The following is an 8,714-nucleotide window of genomic DNA, read 5'->3' as shown; positions in this document are numbered from 1 at the left end:
TGCCATATTTTTTAGCTTTGGAATAGGCACGAACATTTAGATAAGCTATGTCTGGTTGAGTGGTCTGAGGTCACTATTTGTATTGGTGTCCATTTTTGAGGGTACGAAATCAGGTTCCTCCGATGAGGCAGGTCAAGTGCAACACTGCAAATGCACAAGGTATGTCCTGGTTATGTTTTCTACCCTGGGACTTCAGAGCTGTGTCTGCTGCTCACATGAGAATGCCCAAATTGTTACAAAAGGCAAATGGATTTCCCTGGTGACTTTGTTTCTGCTCTGCATGGGCTGGTTCACCAGTTGGAGCTTTGTTGCTGAGATATTTGCTGTTGATAAAATGCCTTAGCTCTGGGTCAGATGCCTTAAAGGGCTGAATTCTATTGTCCCGGCAGAGAGAAGCCAGTGCCGCCTGGCACAGTTACAGGCCTAAACTCGGCTCCCGTCAGTGACTTGTTGCTTCAGCTGGAATCTATCTCTGCTTCGATGACAGAGCTGATAATAGATTGATGGCACTTGTGACAAGGGTGTAGGGGTTGAGTAAAAAATTCCCTGGAAAAAATGGATCATCCTGGCTTTACAGATGCTGAATTTGAGATTCCATAGCAAGCATCAAGCCTCAGCAATGCTTGTAAGACTCAGTTGTATTGTCCTAAGGAGGGGACCCCAGCGGGGGATCAGGCAGTCGTGCCCAGGTGGCACTGGAGCAGTTGTGTTTGCAGCAGCACGGAGCTGGCGGGGCTGTAAGGCTCTGCTGATCTGGGGAGTGGTGGGCAACTGTAATGCTGCAGGCACGCCGAAATCAGGGCAGGATGCACTGGCACCTCAGGCTGGGAAGAGGAGCATCTGTTGGCCTCCCCGCGAATGGATCTGATCCAGGATACTGAGATGGTGGGGATTATGGTCCAGCTGAAAGTCCCGGACCACAACAAGCAGGACAGTTAATACCTGGACTTCTGTGGCTGGCCACGTTCCTGATGTAGCAAAATGAGTAAAGCCGAGGAACAGCGTATAAATATTTATAGTCCAGTTACCAGGTTTCGTGTTTGGCCTGCCCCTCTTGGCTCCTACCACTTGATGTTTGTGGCTCTGAGTTGCCAAGGACACTCGCAGGGTTGCTCAAGGGGCAGAAACGTCTCTGAAGGGAGCTGGGGCATTGCTGCGGCACCTCTCCGACGCAGCAGGGCCAGCCTGGCAGCACCCAGGGCACTGGCCCACTTGTTTCAGCAGCAAGAGCTGGTTCTGGCTGCAGTGCCACATCACAGCAGCACCCACCGCACCCGCCCAGCACCTGCATCCCAGCCAGAAGCTCTGGGAAGACAGACACAAGGCACTGATGAGCCCCCAAAAGTCAGTCTAGCAGCTTTTTTTCACTGACCAGCTCAGGTGTGTGTGAGGGATGTGGGAAGAGAATGCACAGCACCCAGAGCCCTTTTCCTCTTGGGGGATGGCTCTGTCACCCCTCGCTGTAGTGCGTTGCTCTCCTGAGAGAGGCTCCTTCATCAAAATCTAAACAGCCTCTGCATAACTCTAATGTTCTTCCTCAGATCCAGAGTCTCTATTGCCAAATATTTTCCCCGCTTGAGCTGCTGAGAGGGAAAAAAATCGCAATCTGTTTTACTGAAGATATTTATTTCAGTTTGGAAGTGGCAAGAAGACAGCTTCTCTATATCCAGGCATGTATCAGAGAGCTTTCTCTTGGGTCTCTTTCAGCTTTGACTTCAAACCATCTCTAAATCTCTTTTCTTCAGCAGAATTCAGCAAAGAAGTGAGCTGTCTGATTTTCGCATAAGAGATGATTCCCAGAAAACTTGGTTTAAACCAAAGAAAACACACCCATGGTCCCTTCGTGCCAGCTAACTAAATCAGTTGAAAATCCCATCTGAACTGGAAGGAGAGCAAAAGTCCAGCACAGATAAATCTCCTTCACAGCAGGGTAACATGTCTAAAATCTTTTGGTAGAGAAAGCTGCCTGACAGCTATTTACTGCGGCTCCTTCAGCACACTGAGCTCAGGAAATTGCATTCATAATTTCCTTAATGCCAAATGGTTTGTAATTTTCCCATGACTATTCCTTTTTTTTTTGTTGTTTGTGAAACAAAGCCTTTGAAAGGCATACTCAGATTTACTTTTTGCCTAACTATGAAGCTAACACGGAGCATACAGTTTAAGGGGATACTGTTCACTTGATTTGTTTGACATAGGAAAAAAAAATAGTTTGGCATAGGGAATAAAACCCCCCAGCCTTATTTGTGACTAAGCCTTCTGTAAATAGCCTTATAATTTTAATACAATCTTTTTTAACAAAGGGAAATTTGATCTGATAGAGAAAGTAAAAATGTGTGTATAGCCAGTGCTGTCAGACACAAGGACCAAGCAGAAAAAGCAGAAAGCAGAAAGGTGTGACCTGGCTTCTCTGTGTTATCATCTGCGTAGGCTTGAGCAGTAAGTGTGATTCCCAGTGCATCCATATACAAGAAAAAGTCTTGACTCTGATTTAGCCAGAGGCCCTTGGGTCAGGTGAGCTGGGCTGGAGTTCAGCTCCCGCCCCTGGGACAGATCACATCCATGTCCTTGGACAAGCAGCTTCTTTCATCACTTTGCCCCTGGTGTAGCCATGGGCACCACGTGGGTAGTTTAGGTTGGTACCTTGGAGCACACCAAATTAAATCCTCTACATGGCTTCAGCTGCCATTAACTGTCTTACTAAATAAAACTTTCACTGGCATTAATTGTGAGTCACACAAAAGCACTATGCAAGAGCCAGCAGAACATTTATTAAGACTCCCCAGCTTGAGGCTTTGCATTCTGAGAGCCGGGGACACACTGACAGTGGGTGGCAGAGAGGGCTGGGGTGCAACTCTTGCGTCCCGTCCCATGTCTGAGCGGAGCGGACTGGAAGTGGCTGTGGCAGCAGAGGAGGCTTGTGTGAGTCCCTTGCAGTGATGCCACATCTCCAGCTCTGCCTTTTGAACCTGAATCTTCTCCACGGGGCGCTTTCGTGTCTGAAAGCTTGTCCTTTTTCTGCCTGCCTGTTGTAGCAAAGCCTGCATTTTAAACAGAAGCCAAGCCACTTACATGTCTTTGATAACACCCCTCCCTAGGAAATGCGTGGGAAGCAAAAAGTGCTATTATGTCTTTCTGTACACAGGGGAACCTGAGGCAGTGAGGCAAAGTGAACTCCTCCAGCCCGGCGATGCAACAGGGCGACGGCAGCCACAAACTAGCTAAGCCAGGGGCTGCAGGCACTGAGCACAGCTGCTCCTTTCTGGAGTATATCCATAGTGTAGCCCGCAGCCCTGGAGCCAGGCAGGTAGCGCCCGAGGGACTGATGTTATGTGACTCAGCCAAAGTCAGGCAAGAGGTTTGTACCAGGATGAGGAACTTCATTTTGGTCTCCTGAGCTGTAGGCAAATGCTCCAAGTCCCAGCCCGTGCTGTGCCTATTGCTTCTCATGTTCATTGCAATGATCTAATCCAGTTGTATGTGTTTCTTCATGGTCCTCAGCTTTCTAACTGATTTGATTTTAGCTGCAGACTCAAGCAAAATGAAATTTGTCATGCTTTGAAAACCTCCTTTGCTATTAAAAATACTTATTTTACTTACATTAGCCTGTGGGTACCTTGAATTAATTAATTTTTTTCTGAGACTAAAATGTAAAGCTAAAATTAATAAAGGAGCCTAATTTCAGCCTGATGCCTGGAAGCCATCTTTTCAAATCTGGAACATGAAACTCCTGGAGAGCCTGACACCAAGGAAAAAGACCACTGTTAGGGTAATTATGTACAGTAAGATAAAGATAAACATGTTTTAGGTGTCCATAACACATACCATCACAAATCCCTTTGCTCATTTAAAAGTAAAAGCTTATATTGCTATCACTTTACCTTATTGCTATTAGCATCCTTTGTTTGTCAAACCAATCTGGATATGTATCCACCCAGTAAATGGTAATAGATAAAGATCAAGCTGACTGAAAGATAAAGACCAAGAACCAAAGCTCATCTCAAATTTTATCTGTTTTGCTTAGGCAAATACTCAAATATTTGATGACTTTCTGTTATTGTTGAACGGCTGGCCAAAGTATTTGCTGGAAGGGCCAAACTCTGGAAACACTTAAGCAAATTGTGACCCAGAAGTTGTTGAAGTCAATGGAAACCTACTTGTCCTCAGCAGACGGTGGCTGAAAACTTTCAGTCATAGCAGTAGTTCCGCAGGAGCAAAGTTATTTGTTTGCCCGGACTATTTCCCATGCTTCAGTCCATGGGCTCTGCTGAGGATTAGACAGGGTTTACACAAACCATGAGACCATTCGAGGTTGGTGTGTGGGGATGGGGAGGCAGAGGTGTGCACGCTCGCAGGGCTGCCACGTCCCATGGGTGTGTGCCCAGGTGGAGCGATGCCCGTGGCCGCAAGCTGCCCGCTGCTCCCACATCCCTGCCTGTGATCCAGCAGGCAGCGGAAACAACACCAGGTCCCAGCGCATGAATGTGGACAGAAATGCTGAGGTCCAAATGGCCCTGGAGCAGAAAACCTCAAGCCCTACCCTTGGCAAAAAACCTGGTGTGTTTGAATAGCCCCCTGCAGGCTGCAGATAAATAGCTGTGACTGCTGCCAACATTCCTTGAAAACTTTTATTGTTGCTGGAACCATCGTTTCTGTTGCCTTTTCAAAATGTAGCCTTGCTGGGGCCGGAGAGTCAACAGATGGGTCCATTTTTGTGGGGCCCTGGTACATCATCTTTTATAAATGGGAGTCATCTTTGTAATTTTCCATGCACGAGAGGAGCAATTTGTCCTGGGAAAAGCATTTTGTCCTCTGCCAAAGGACACCAAGCGGGCTGACACTGCCGCTCCTCTTAATCTGATAGCTGAGCCATCCCTGCAGTTGCTTTTTAAAGGTGGGGACAATCTCTAGCTAGATCCTCTCTCAATGTGCAGATTCTGGTGTCAGGAAAATCTGAGTAGCAGTGGTGCCTTGAATAATGCAGTCACTGTAATTATTCACAAGCTTATTTGACAGTGGTCTTTCTGCAGGCGATTGTCCAGTTTCTGAAAATCTCTTTTGATCTGTTGATCCAGGTTGGCTGATGGTATTGTAGGGCTAAGCTGCAGACATATTTTAACACTAAATGGTGGAAAGCTGAGTAGTTTTATGCATGTCACCCAACACAGCCACAACCCTTTTTTTTTGTGTCTTATTGTTTTGCCCACTAAATTCAGAATTTACTATGTCCTTTGCTGGTTTGCACAACAACTAATGAAGATGAACCCATTGATGCCCCTCAGCAGCAATTTAACCACTCACTCCCATGTATGTATGACATTTCCAAGCCCAGAATTACAGTGGACGCAAAGACAAACAGCTGACTGATGCCTCTTTTTTGCAGAGGTGCCCTTGGCAGCCTGGCTGCTCCCCACCAAGGATCACAGCACCCCTGGCTAACAGGTCGAAATTCTCTCATTTACATCAACTTGGAAAGCAGCGTGTTATGTATTTAAACTCTGTGGAAAAAGGGGTTACATCACTGATGTTTTAACCACACCATTATAAAAACCCCTACAGCCCCACCCTTACTTGCTCCCCGAGAGGAATGACTCTGAAATGTTTCAGCTTTTCCATTACTTTGCTTGTCCGGAGACTTTTTGCTCATGGCCTGCGAGGTAGTTAGCCGGTCGCAGGTGAGCCCCAGCTGCCTGCAGGGCGGGGGTTCAATTTGGCCACAAGTTATCCCCCACGGCAACACAACGGTGGGATGGTTCGGGGAGTGGCGACTGCTGTATCTCTTTCCTTGTTTTCCTTTTTTTTCCCCACTGCTCCTTTTCTCTTGGATCTCTTGAAGCGCCTCACTGCAGGGCGCTGCGCCTGCCTCTGTGCATCTGGCTAAAAACAGCCTCTGGAGAAATCAGAGGACGGCTTGAGGAGTGAGCCATCACCGGGGCCTGAGATATCAACTTTCCAACACAACTCTTCTTTCAACTTTTCATCCAGGAGCTCTGTGTGGGCCATGGGTGCCTTATATGCCAGTGGGAAAAAAACCAGCCCAAAACAGGGCATGGCTCCGGCTTCCATGTGGAGCCATGGGCAATCAAATAGATGGCCACAGAAGCAGCATGGGAGCACCCAGCATATGTGGCTGCCTCCACTAGGAAGGTTTCCCACTCTCAGAGGCTGGTGGGAGGAGGTAGTCGTGTTTATACAAAGTTTATCAGTTAGGCAAATAACAGGGTGGTGGCTCTGGGGAGCCAGAGCAGATGAAGAGGTGAGAGGGTTTGTGATAGAGCCGTTTCCCCAGAATGGCTACATCCCTCAGGCTGCAGCATTGGAAGGAAAAAAGAGCCCTTCCAGGCTGTTTTGGACAAAGGGGCAATGTTGCTTGTGAGAAAGGAGGTCTCTCTGGAGAGGGTTAATGAGGAGCAGTGGTAATTGCCCTCACCTGCAGCTGAGGAGGGAGTGGGAGCACCTGAGGGGAAGGGCTGAGGTACCAGCCCTGCATGCTGGGGAAGGAGGGTAGAAGGTCTCTGAAGAGCTTGTTCTGTTGGTATGGAGAGCTTCTGTGACATCCCACAGAGGACAGGTGAGTGGGGTAGTGCTGTCCCCTCCCATGGGGTGGTTGATGCCATTGTCAGCTCTGGCCTGGGGCCACCATGTGTGGGGTATGTCACCCCCAGTCCTAGCCTGGCATGTGGAAACCAGGAGGACAGTGAAATCCACCCAAGGGGCTCGTGAAAGTCATTCTGCACGGATTTACCCCAAAATGCACATGGCTTCCTTCCACAGAGCATCAACTTGGAATAATGGGCCCCATTGTGTGGAAGACTTTCCTCTCCTCTGTGTCTGTGGAGTGGTTTAATGTAAACACATGGAGACCCAAAGACTGATGCAAAACACATCTCTCTTCACTGGTGTGGACAAGCCTGTGCTCTGAAGTGAGCTCTTTGCTTTGGGGTAGCATCCTGTTCCATGGGGTTTCTTGCAGAGTGCTTGGCTGTGGAGCAGCCTCCCTGCCTGGCTCTATGAGCTCCACCATTTCCAAATAAAGTTTCCTAGCAGTTAGATTTGAGTGAGTAATTCAAATGACTCCGTTTTAAGCATGTCTGCTCGTAGCTCATTTTGTTTGGATAACTAGTCAAGGCTATACTGGAGCTTTGGAGTCCTTTTTTTTGCTGTAATGGATTATCTTCCCCAGCAAGCAATGGTGATAATGTGGGGTTGACTCACAGTTGCCTCAATCCTTTGAAATGAGTTGTGTCATTCTTGCATTTTATTCTTGTTTAATCTAATGCTTTGGCAGAGATTTTTGTAACACTATATTCTAATACAGTGATGCCCAAGTGCCTTTTACTTGGCTGTATTTGCATGCTGTCTTTGCTCTCTAAATCATCTTCTGTTCTTTTCCAAACAGAATAAAGCTGCTGTTGTGATATGCATGAGGTTAAGAGTACCAAAATTCTTCTCTGTCAGGTATACTGGTCATTTTAAGTCTGCAGATTTAAGGTCTGATCCTGCAAATGCTCACTTATTGTCAGGAGCAGCGATACTGAAGGTGGGGTAGAGTAGTTGCTCTGTGCCACGTGCCTTTGGAGACCTTTATTCTGCTTCTTTTTTCTGGACATGACATTGTGCCCATGGGGGCTGGCCGGGGAAGCCAAAGGGCAACTGGAGGATGTGGCAAGTATGGGATCGGGCCTTGAGCTGTAATTCAATGAGAGCAATGAGTTACTTGGATAACAACTTGCTTTGCTGTAATTGGTGAGAGGCATGTTAAATAGATCGATTAGTTATTTAGCTGCTACACTACTAGGCTGACAGACATATTGTCTTAGAGTTGTTTTTGATGGTAGCTGCTGTTTGGGGTTTGGCAGTGAAGTCTCTAGTTTGTGTTGCATGTGGAAGGCATCTCATCTTTTAAATAAGAGGTGGAGGATCCTTGTAGCAGCTTGATTTTCCCTGCAGATACTGGATGCTTGTTATGCTGCTGGTGGGCTGCAGGTACCTGTTGTCAGGTTTATTTGCTTACTAGTGCACTTGTGCTTCTCCAGGGTGAGGAATGTGGTTGTGACCTTCCAAGATGCATCTGCAAAGGTGCAGGATCAGTCCCCAAACACTCCTCTGGTGTCAGGGGCAACAACCAGTCTCTAGTGAAGGGGTGTTAATGAAGCTCCACTGGTACAGGCGCTCCTGGAGCAGGACCCCTGCTACTCCTGTGTCCTTCTACTTCTGCTTATGGCCAGAAGCAGGAAGGCTCTTCCTTTGAAGGAAGAAACCCTGCAGGAGAGGGCTGTAGAATAACTTGTCCCAGTGACATTTTCCTACAGCTGTGCAAAACCTAGTTTGTCTTTATATCCCCAAACTCCACAACTTCAGTTTCTCCTGGAGCTCTTGGCTTGATTTATCTAATTGGGAATGTTCTGTCTGGATGTCCCGTCCTTGAGGGGTCTTAGTCTTGTGATTTCTCATGAGTCCCAAAGCTCTGCAGCTGCAATCATGTAAGCAACATCATACCTCGGGGGCAGGGGGCTTTTGCTAATGTTCTTGTTGATCTGATGGCTGGTTACAGACAGCCACTACAGAAAAGTTCTTGCTGATGGTAAATAAGTTTTCTGCTTGTTGGGAGAGCTGTTGCAAAAATGAGCTAGAAATGGATGCCTTCGAAAGCCAAACGTAAACTTCAGTCCATAATGATAAATAATGTTGGTGTCTCACATCTGTATTTTATG

The sequence above is a fragment of the Phalacrocorax carbo genome, chromosome 11 (assembly GCF_963921805.1).
Source record: "Phalacrocorax carbo chromosome 11, bPhaCar2.1, whole genome shotgun sequence".
In the NCBI taxonomy this organism is placed as follows: Eukaryota; Metazoa; Chordata; class Aves; order Suliformes; family Phalacrocoracidae; genus Phalacrocorax; species Phalacrocorax carbo.
The sequence above is the reverse complement of the archived record's forward strand: the minus strand, read 5'-3'. Positions refer to the sequence as shown.